This window comes from Triticum dicoccoides, chromosome 2B (genome assembly GCF_002162155.2).
Source record: "Triticum dicoccoides isolate Atlit2015 ecotype Zavitan chromosome 2B, WEW_v2.0, whole genome shotgun sequence".
NCBI classification, from domain to species: Eukaryota; Viridiplantae; Streptophyta; class Magnoliopsida; order Poales; family Poaceae; genus Triticum; species Triticum dicoccoides.
The window spans coordinates 3,543,722-3,555,489 of NC_041383.1; the positions used below are offsets into that span (position 1 = coordinate 3,543,722).

The 11,768-nt window shown below is 42.3% G+C and overlaps 1 pseudogene; it reads left to right on the forward strand.

The window, feature by feature from the left end:
* The first annotated feature begins 7,658 nt into the window (after nt 1–7,658).
* Nucleotides 7,659–11,768, forward strand: part of LOC119366694 — an 8,308-nt pseudogene continuing 4,198 nt past the window's right edge.

Genomic DNA, 11,768 nt, shown 5'->3' on the forward strand with positions numbered 1-11,768 from the left:
TATATATATATATATATATATATATATATATATATATATATATATAGTATATAGAACGAGTCTTGTCTTAGATGAGCAAATTCCTTCAAACAGATAAAAATAAAGATACAGACACGAGAAAATTCCCTAAAAAAATAAAAACTGACACGAGCAAATGGGAAGAAGTTACTGCATACACACATGGAAAGTGCCTGGCTACCTTTACGTGGCCGGCGTAATTTCTGGGAGCGCTGGGACTAAATCGTTTGTGCAGTACATACCATACCATACCATAGAGAGAGTCAGAGAGGGAATCCATCGCGCGTGTGCGTCAATCTGGCGACAAGGAAGGAAATTAAAGGAATAATTACTGCATGCAGCTAGCGTTTTCCACGGCTGGATGAATACACCTCTTTCCTTCCTTCCTTCCTTCCATCAAGAGAGCCTCCCTTGATTCCCTCGTCTTCCTCCTTCAAACTAGGCACCCCATTAATTCTATCCTCTTCCCAAACCGACGCATCCGTCCGTTCATCCCATCGCTGCCTACGCTCCCCTCTCCTCTCCTCTCCTCTACTCTATAAATGGACGCCCCCTTGATCTCGACCAGCCCCGCCCGGCCCCACACCTTCCACCTCCTTCCCTCTCCTCAATCTCCACGTTGTAGATGGCAACGGTGGATCTAAGCAGCGTCATGTACATCCACCGGCAGCTCAGGGTTGTGCCATGCCCACGCCGATGCGTTGTCCGGCTAGCACCACGCTGCCGCGCAAGAGATGCGGAGCGAGTTAAGACCAGTCGACATGCCCGGTGCAGCTGTGCGTGGTGGCCCTTAGACCGATCATGGTTTGTCAGCCATTACCGTGCCTGCCGCCTAGCACTCGTTGATCCGCCTTATATGTAAGAGCATGCATGCTGTTTCTTGATCTAATATTTCTTCTTCTTTTTGATAGAAATCTTGCCACGCCAACTGATAGTTGTTTCTTGATCTAATCTTGTTTTCTTCTTCTTCATAGAAATCTTGCCACACCAACTGATGGCTTCTCTTTTGTTGGAGAAAAAAATGATGTCGTCACATATATAGTTCTTGGTTTCATCTTGTGCTTGTTTTCTGAATCATTTTAAGAGTGCGGTTAGTTTATGCTCATCTTTTTTACCATATTTTCAGTTGAGTGTCCTTGTTCATCTTTATGTGCAAAACATAAATATTGATTCTCACTAGTTTTTTTTTCACTTTTGGTATCATTGACATAAGCCAAATGATGAGAAAAACAAGAAGTGGATGTATATGTTATTTTTCACCTGTAATTTTATTTGTTTTTTCACACGTCCTTAAGGGTGACAACACTATCATGATGCAACCACACTAGTTTTTTGTACAAGGTTCAAGTAGATAACAGTTCTGCTACAAGCACTAGTTAGATGATAGAAAACATACCGGTTAATCATATCCTAGTGCTCATAATCACCAAATTTGAGAACATGATTTATAGAATAGAACCCTCAGCATCGCCTATGGGTGCTTTAAGTATACTGTTCTTTTAACATGATAGCGTAAAAAGCCGATTTTCTTGATGTGGGACTTTTTGAATTGAAGTTTGAGATACCTTGAGCCTAAAATGGAAAATTCTTCCATTGTTGGTTGCCACTGTCTAGGGCATTGTTGACTTTTTTTATTTCTAGTTGATCCGATCCCTCTATCCTTGTTGCTAGCATGCACTTCTATTTGATTCTTGTACATGCTATTCAACATGAAACCAGTGTGGATTATTTCTTTCCACTTACTTAAAACTGTGTTGCGTCTAGACGGTGATAACCAAATATTTTAAAAAGAATCAGAATTTTGCATGACCTTCTTTTTGTATGTTCATCTTCTATCAGCCATTAGAACCTCATTTCTTGTGATTAAAAAATAATGGCCATATTGAACTCGTATTGTTGAACTCATATTGTGTTCTTGTCGGCGCTCCTACACTTGCTCTAAATAGCCTGTAGTTGTAAAGCTTGCTTGATTAATGGTATTTTAAGCCAAGAGTTGTCTTGTCCATTTTTTAATTAGTCATATTGATCTCATATTCTTTTCATGTCAGTGCTCTAACACTTGCCCTAAATAGCTTGTAGCCGTGAAGTCTATTTGGCTTTAATAATATCCCTATCTTTCTGGTGGCAATTGGTGCTTTGGGTTTTACATTTTTTTTTCCTTTGATGTCCACATAGGAGAGTAAGAATGCTTGTTGGATGGCTAGTAGGAGGCATGACTTCTTTGGTTTGTTGAGCTTCTACTCGCCATTATAATTCTAGCTTTTGGAGTTGATGAAATTCCGTTATGTTGCAGTTCCGGAGTGGCATGTGTCCTTTATTGTGTGGATGGGGATTGAGGTACATCGTCAGTTACGTCTGTTGGATTATCCTTTTAATTTCATTATTTTTCATTTTCAAAACATTGTGGATGGGGTTTGTAATAATGCATGGGAATGATTTTTATTGCTGGAATCCCGTCTCGGTTTTACACTATTTTCAGTTTGGTTACTTGTCGCTAGCACCACCGTGGTCGTTGTGGGGTCCTTCGTGTTCGGCATTTCGGTATGTAAATTGACCTATTCAAAGGGAATATGAGAATGCTTCCATTTATATATGTATCAAGTGTTGTGTTATTATTGTAGAACATTAAATATTTATTGTTTTTTAAGGGTAAATATTTATTGGTGGAGAACTTAAGATCGATCCTCTTTTTCTAGACAACAAGCACGCGGTATGATTTGAGAGAGAGAGAGAGAGAGAGAGAGAGAGAGAGAGAGAGAGAGAGAGAGAGAGAGAGAGAGAGAGAGAGATGTTGTGACAGAAAAGGGTACATGAACTTACCGCTTTTTTCAGGTGAGCAGCTCCACAATGCAGACCTTGCGCATCTGGCGCCAGTGGTCGCCGTAGGGGGCGAAGACGATGCCCCTGCCGCCACCGCCTCGGCGCTGGAGACTACCACGGCGTCGACCTCGCCTAGCTTCAGGTGCATCATTGGCCCATATCGGCGACACAGCTGCGTGATTTGCCGGTGTGGGACGAGGCTAACGACGTGGTGGAGGCTGCCGATTATCGGGAGTGTCCATGGCCCTGGCGGCAGCTGGTGCTTGTGTGGCTTGTTCTTGGCGCCGGCGCCGGCGAGCTTGAGAAGCCAAAGGGCAAGCGGCGTGCCTAGTGCAATGAAACACAAGCTGAACCACCCCTCCATGGCAGGCAGCTTTGCAAGTGCAGTGGTAGTGGTACTGATAACTTACATGTCTGGACTCTGCAGGTATATATAAATGTAAAAATTAAGTGAGTATACAGTATGAAAGTTTGGGCCGTTTTCTCTTGTCTGGCTACGAATATTGCAAATTGGTCTCAGCGATGGGGTTAGTACAAAAGGCATTACACGCAGAACCAATAGCGGAACCTGGATGCTCCTACATATTCTACGAAGATGTTTATCGGTCAAACCGCATAACAACATACATTGTTCCCTTTGAAATCGGTATGTTACTTGCCCGAGATTCGATCGTCGGTATCTCAATACCTAGTTCAATCTCGTTACCGGGAAGTCTCTTTACTCGTTCCGTAATACATCATCCCGCAACTAACTCATTAGTTACAATGCTTGCAAGGCTTATAGTGATGTGCATTACCGAGATGGCCCAGAGATACCTCTCCGACAATCGGAGTGACAAAACCTAGTCTCGAAATACACCAACCCAACAAGTACAAGAGCACCTTTATAATCACCAAGATACGTTGTGACGTTTGGTAGCACACAAACTGTTCCTCCGGTAAAAGGGAGTTGCATAATCTCATAGTTATAGGAACATGTATAAGTCATGAAGAAAGCAATAGTAGAATACTAAAACGATCAAGTGCTAAGCTAACGGAATGGGTCAAGTCAAACACATCATTCTCCTAATGATGTGATCCCGTTAATCAAATAACAACTCATGTTTATGGTTAGGAAACATAACCATCTTTGATCAATGAGCTAGTCAAATAGAGGTTTACTAGTGACTCTCCTATTCAAAATTTTAATATGCCAGGGTGTTTGGAAGCAAACACAAATTGACAAATTATCATGAATGTGGTATCGATAAAATTCAGTTTGTAAGAACCTTTTGAAAATCCAAATTTTGATGCTCCATGTTATTTTATAGGGAACAAACTGCCTAAGATTTTGGGACAAAAATTAGATCAAAGAGCGGTGCAGATATAGGCTATAGAGAGAGATGGGGTGCAGAAGCAAGGCTACTGTGTGAATATAGTGTACATGTTAGACTGAGAAAATATTTTTCAAAATAGTCACTTACCAAACCACCATCTAATGTTGACAACAAGTAAGCATCTGCACCACCTATCTCAATGCCTTCATGCATTTATCTATTTGTAAGGACAAAACATGGATTGGATCATATGTTTTGCAAAGTGACATTCTAGCAAATCTGCAATCAGTATATACATATAAGTAAGAAATCAATGAAATTAACACTTATAAAACAGAGGAATAATGGTAGACAGATAGGAACACATTTTAACATCTCGTACAAGCCTGTTGATTTATAAAGGATGATTAGTCGAGTATGTGTTGTTCCAAAAAATTATATTGTGTAGAGTGACATTTTTTTACAGAAGAAATGGACAATATACGCCCGCCTACTCCTCCCTGGGGATCTACCGGGCCCACCAGATGCTCTTGCGCTGGCTGGTAAGCACATACCTGCTCTCACTGATCATCCACACACTCTTCCTCTGCACCCATATCATCGACACGAGCATGTTGCGTTGAGTGTTATCTTTCTTCGGTTTGATCTCCTGCACAGGGAAAGAATACCACAACTGATCAGTGTACACCAGGCCAGCATTCTAAAAACAAAATGAAATGTGTTTTGACAAAAAGGAACTTATCCAACAACTCCAGTGCATGCTGGCATACATACCGTGAGCTTTTGAAGTGATGCTTATATGAAGCCACCTCCCTCCTCCGTCCCCAATTTTGCCATGAGGCCAATGATTAATCAAGCCGCCTCACTGTAATCAGAAGAAGTACTTTCAGTTGCAAGAGAAGAAGTATCTACAGCATAGGAAAGGAAGAAATCAAACTTTATCAAAATAATAACATGGAAGGCGACAAACAAAAGATATGGTTAAAAGCCAAATATGTCCAAGTAGGCAGCTGTGTCCTCTATGAAAAAACAAGTCAGACCTGGATATGTCCAATTTTAATATATCTCAGAGCCAAACAAACAAAATAAAACATCCATTTTTCCTTGTTACTGTCAATGCTGCATATTCGTACATTCTCCACTATCATGTAGGATCACTAATACGTAACACATGAGAGACGATGATCCTCGAATCCGATCTGATCACCAACTGTAAAAATAAATGAGCAGATAAGCATCGCAATCATGCAATAATCCATCAAACTTTAATTAGTACTCCCTCTGTTCCTAAATATAAGTCTTTGTAGAGATTTCACTATAAACCACATACGGATGTATATAGATGCATTTTAGAGTGCGGGTTCACTCATTTTGCTCCGTATGTAGTCCATAGTGGAATCTCTACAAAGACTTATATTTAGGAACGGAGGGAGTACGTAGGAGACATGTGGTCACCACAATCTGAGCATATACATGCGCGGATAAGTTATAAAAAGTATCTTGTTATGTTAAATCAAGGAAACCAGAAAGAAACATTTCTGGATGAGGTAATAAAGAATAGTTGAATGATGCAACATGGTGCACAACTACGTGTTTACATGGGAAAAATGAATAGATGGAAATGTATTCAGAATACAATAAGTTCAAGCCTGTGTATTAAAAGGGAACTCATATGCTCCTCGTGAGCATTGCTAGGGAATGTTTCAATGGATTTATGAAGAACTTTATCGTTTCTAAAAAAATACAAGCTTAGTTTGGAAAAACAAATATCAAAATTACCATTTAAAAGAATGCAAGCTTGTATTTTTTTCGAAAAGGGGGGACTCCCCGGCCTCTGCATAATTTTGATATAAATAAGCAAATAGGTTCAACAAGGTCTTATGGTCTGTAATGAAAGTAAAGAAAAGCTCACAAAGAGCCATAGAAAAATTACGACACTAGCCAAAAGACGCCACAACCGGCTGGCAAAAGAAAGATAGGTAAACTAATTGCCTATACTATTACATGACCGCCATCCAAACCGGTTGAAAATATCCCGTGCTACCATCTCCCACCGGATAGATCCAGTAACCAAATGCTCTCCGGCCTCCGTCGGAGTGAGTAGCGACCACATACGGATCAATGCAGTGGCTCGGAAGGTAACCTGCAAAAAATGAATATTTGTTGTTCTGTTAAAAACCAAATCATTTCTGCAGTTCCAGACTGCCCATAATAAAGTACATACTCCTACGCGGATGTGTCTCGCTGTTTCGGACTCTATCCCGTTAAGCCACGTTCCAAATAACGTGCTGATAGAACTCGGAGGAGTAATATTATAGGCAATGTGGACCATCCATCATAGAACCTTGGCCAACGGGCAATCAAGAAAAAGGTGTTTGATGGTTTCATCCTGATCACAGAAACTACACCTAGTAGGTCATGTCCAATTTTGCTTTACCAAATTGTCCTTGGTTAAATAACTCTTTTATGTACAAACCACATAAACACTTTAATTTTCAGAGGAACTTTGACTGCCCAAGCATATTTGGAACTAGGAAGAGAGCTTGAATTAATAACATCAAGATACATTGATTTAACGGTAAACTCTCCAGACCTAGTAAGCCAAATGTGGTGAAGTTTGGACATTTTAGGAGCTGCCTGCAAAAAACAATCAGGCATGTGAGCAAGTTTGATGTTCTGCATTGTTCGGAGGTCATTTTGTCTTTTTTGACATGGCTCATCGAATGTCCAAACTTCACCAAATTTAGCACGGGCATTACGAACTCAAGCATCTTGCACAAAAGAATTCGGAAGCTATGTGGTGAAGCTTCTGGCAATATTGTTCTGGTTTATAGCACTATGGGTCTGGTTTGGTTTGTGATTGTATCTTCCTTCAAAAAGCATACAAGTTGTTTTTTCCGCCGGACGTATCTTTTAATACTAAAACATACATGCTCTTTTTCTGGCGGCTATGTGGCGAAGCTTCCGGCAGATAAGGTTTCTCTTTTCTGGCTGCTAGCTGAGTATGAAAGATTGCAAATTGGTCTCCCTGGGTTAGTGCAAAAGTCATTAGAAGCATCGAACTCCACTTTCTCCATTTCAAAGTAATTGAAGTTATTGTGTTTTCCCTTGTTAAATTTCTCTGTAGAAAAATTCATGAGCTAATACATACAACACGACCAAAGTACATTTGATGATGATAGTAAATTATGCCTGATAGCAAACCTAGGAATTTATATAATTTAGAGCGAAGAAAGAGGTCTAGTACTGTACACTATTTTTGTCTTCAGCAATCTAGCCGCCAATAATTTAAATTTTGTCATACTATCTCTAAATTTTGTCATCAACAATCTAGCCGCCACCAATTTAGTTCTGTACACCAATAAATCTCGACTTGTATATAGTTGCATACACTAGGAAGTTCATGAGTCAGCAGGTCCAGAGTTTTAACAGAACTTGTAGGTGGTCACATAAATATACCGGGTCTCACTCCAAGCTGCACTTGCGAACAGCTTGTATCCTGCCATGGAGGGCTGGTTAAGTTTGTCTATGCACGCTTGTGGCCCTCTGGTTTCGCAAGCTCTCTGGGGGCAAGAGAAAGCCACAGCTGCCTCCTGGGCCATGGACTCTTCCCTTCATCGGAAGCCTCCACCACGTCGCCAGCGTGCTCCCGCACCGCAAGATGATGGAGATGTGTCGCCGGCATGGGCCGCTGATGCACCTTATGCTCGGCGAGGTCCCAACGGTGATCGTCTCCAGCGCCGAGGCGGCGGCGCTGGTGATGAAGACCAACGACCTTGCCTTTGCTGGCCGGCCTCGCAGCGCGACGCTGGACATCTTCGGCTGCGGCGGGAGGGGCATCGTCTTCGCCCCCTACGGTGACCCATGGCGCCAGATGCGCAAGGTCTGCACCATGGAGCTCCTGAGCTCCAAGCAGGTGAGGCGTATGGACGGTATCAGGCCAGACCAGGTGGGCAGCCTTCTCCATTATGTCGCAGACGCGGCATCCATGGGTGCCGTCGTCAACGTCAGCGAGAAGATGATGGCGCTCAGCAACGACGTGGTGTCGCGGGCGGTGTTTGGCGGCAAGTTCCCGCAGCAGGAGGAGTACCTCCGGGAGCTGGATGAGGCGTTCGTGCTGCTAGGTGGTTTCTGCCTCGTCGACCTCTTCCCGTCATCGCGGCTGGTGCGGTGGCTATGCAAGGGAGAGCGCCACATGAGGAGGAGCTATGGCCACATCCAACGTATCAACGCCGACGTCATCGAGGGGCATAAGGCGGCGCGAGCTGCCACACAGGACGGTGCCTCCAGCACCGACGATGATGACTTGCTGGACGTGCTACTCAGGCTCCAGGAGAAGGACGCGTTCACATTCCCTATGACCACGGAGAGTATAGGTGCCGTCTTATTTGTGAGTAATTTTCTTTATGCTTCTTATTAATCTACCGATGTGATATCATATCTGCAAAGTTTTAATGCAAAAAAAGCTAGCTTCATCATTTCATAAATCTGTTAGTCTCAACTTGTTTCATAGATTTATAAACGTAAATTGTTGTGTCTGAAATTGATTATTTGTTGCGTACTACTACATATGCAGAAACAAAATATAAACATGCATACCACAACAATATTTTTCAGGACATATTTGCAGGTGCCACACAGACCACGGGAGTTGCCTTGGAGTGGGCAATGTCTGAGCTCGTCCGTCATCCCGAAGCCATGGCCAAAGCACAGATTGAGATCCGAGAGGTGCTAGGTCAAGGTCGAGCTGTGATTACTAATAGTGACCTCGCTGGACTCCATTACATGTGGATGATCATTAAGGAGGTTCTTAGACTGCATCCACCAGGTCCTTTGATCCCCCGTAGGGCCAGGGAAGACCGTAAAGTTATGGGTTTTGACATGCTTTAAGGCACCAATGTATACATTAATGCGTTTGCAGTTTTGAGGGATCCAAATTGTTGGGAAACTCCTGAAGAGTTTAAGCCTGAAAGGTTTGAGAACAATAACATGGATTACAATGGGACATACTTTGAATTCACCCCCTTCGGTGTTGGTCGGAGGCAGTGCCCTGGGATACTATTCGGCACGTCAACTATGGAGATCGCCTTGGCAAATCTTCTCTACCACTTCGACTGGGTGCTTCCTGGCAAGGCAAACCCGGAATTTTTGGACATGACCGAGAAATATGGGATCATCGTAGGAAGAAAATATGACCTACAATTGATACCTATTTCCCGTGGAGGTTTCCATGCCACATAGACATAGATGGATGTGCATTGCCACGTAGATATGTCTGTACTTTTGTTGATGTATACCAATATGTATCATTGCACCAATAAGAATAAAAGAACCTCGTTGAACTTGCAATATATTATGGTGGATGACACAAACTATTGAATGTACCAAAACACGAAGTTTGCACTTCTTAAATTGCCCCTGGTGACGATGGGTTAGTTACTGTATTGATGCATGTTGTATGGACCAAATTTCAAACTAGTTTCATGGTCTGATATCCTCCGTGTAAAATGCAAGGACTGACCTATAATTTCTTCTTATTTGTTTCTTTTGGGTCCTTTTGGAAGATGTACTGCTAGGTTTATCAAATTAGATCCGGTTCCTTTGGACCGACTTTGCTAACAGTAATGGCCTCGCCCAAGCATTCATGGGTGCGTCAAACGTGCAAGCAGCACTAGGTTACTGACTTGGCATGCTGTAGGCCAAATGTAGCTTGATGTTTTTCTACTCTCTGAGCTTTTGCACTGTTCAAATCTGGTTTAGTCTATTGACCAACATTTTCTCATAAAATAAACTGTTTTTTTTATTATGAATCAAAAGGAAATGTGCGCCCTACTCATAAGATTTCACAGAAAAACAATTATCTCAGTCACTCATTTTCTGAAAGGACTACGGTAATTGCATAGACCCAGCACTTGTTTTCTCTCTCTCTCTCTCTCTCTCTCTCTCTCTCATGTCTTGTTTAATTGCCCACCAAGCTGATAGCGCTGCTTAATACATCATGGGTAGACCACTAACAGACACTATGCTACCACTTATCATATTTTAATTCTATCTTTCTTTGTTTAGATCTATGGAAGAATGTGATTGCTAGGTTCGGTTGGTGGACATGGAACAAGATATCTATGGCCCTAACTCAAAGAAGGCGCATTCAAATATTTATGCTCTTCTTGTGTCAAAGCGCACCTATATTTCTCAACAAATTTATTATATCTTTTAGTTGCCACCGCAAATGACTATATGAATGGTGACTGCGGTGTCAATCTTAATACTATACTGTTGAGTGGTGACTGCCTTGTGATGTTTTCATCCGTATATCTAAATAAAACATTATAGTTGAATGTGACTCCGCCGGCTGCTAACAAAGCAACAAACATGAATGCATTAGCGCAATTATTGAGCAGATTGTCTTGAACTCTCATGCATCCCACCAGCATTCGTCCGGCTGCTAACATGCGCCATGCATGCATCTAATGCGTGTCACACCCACGAAGTACGTGCAAGATATACCTGATTACTATATGCATTGTCACGCCCATGATTGATCTGTGCCTTTCTGTAATCAAGCCATGCAATGTTTTGGTTGGAGCGGCTGCTGTGAAACATCTATGCAATCTAGGCAGCATTGTCTTTGGCCTAGTATCAATCATACGAAGATAACACTAAAACTTGTTACAAGAAAGCACTGTCGTACTCGAACTATGACGTAAAACCTACATATTCCATTAAACTAATAAATCAGGCAAAACATCGATTACTAACTGAACTACAAGACCTGAAAATAGCAAAAGAAAGGTACCTTTTAGTTATGAATGCTAGCTACCAGGAATTTGTTGTTTTAATTGATTTTTAATTTTGTCACATACTCTATCAGGTTTACAAGAATATATATGATGTTTTTGATATTGAGCCTTACTATGGCCTGACGTTCCCTTTTGTCGACGGTCTTGACTGTAACTCAAGTGCTTGTGATGTTGCATTCTGGCAGCTTGTGATGCTGCTTTGTCAAGTGCTTGTGTGGTGGTTTCGATTTGACCTAGAAGACCGCCGCTTCGCTCCTCCGGGTCTGCTTATTCCCGGGTCGCCGCTGCTCCCACGATGGAGGAAACGCTTGTCTTGTTTTTCTGTATTGAGCAAACGCTTGTCTTGTTTTTCTGTAGCATTCACCATGCATGTCTCGTGTGATCCTTGTGCAGGCCGTATAGCACTAATTGGACTGCGGTGGTCTGATGACACCTTCCCTTGTCCATGGAGGATCCTCAATAGGCAAGAACATATGCCACCGCTGATCCAAAGCTCGTGCCAGGGGAAGGGATTCTGTCATTGCCTTCTATGTGGGTGGTGAGTGCAGGCTCTGCTCATCCTAGTTCAGCATTCATCATCAGTGGCCCTTACTCCCTCTCATGCCCATCCATATTTGCTTGCTTGCTTGCTGCAATTTATGTTCAGAGACGACTAAACTGCAGAAACCTGAAACTTTTAGTTCCTTCTTTCTTCAGAAAACTGAAAACTCTGCAGCAGATTTATCTTCAGGTTGATACTAACGACACATACTAACTTGATAATGTTGGTGTCCTCAGGCGTAGACCACTGTGTGCCGCCTCTTCCATGGACGCA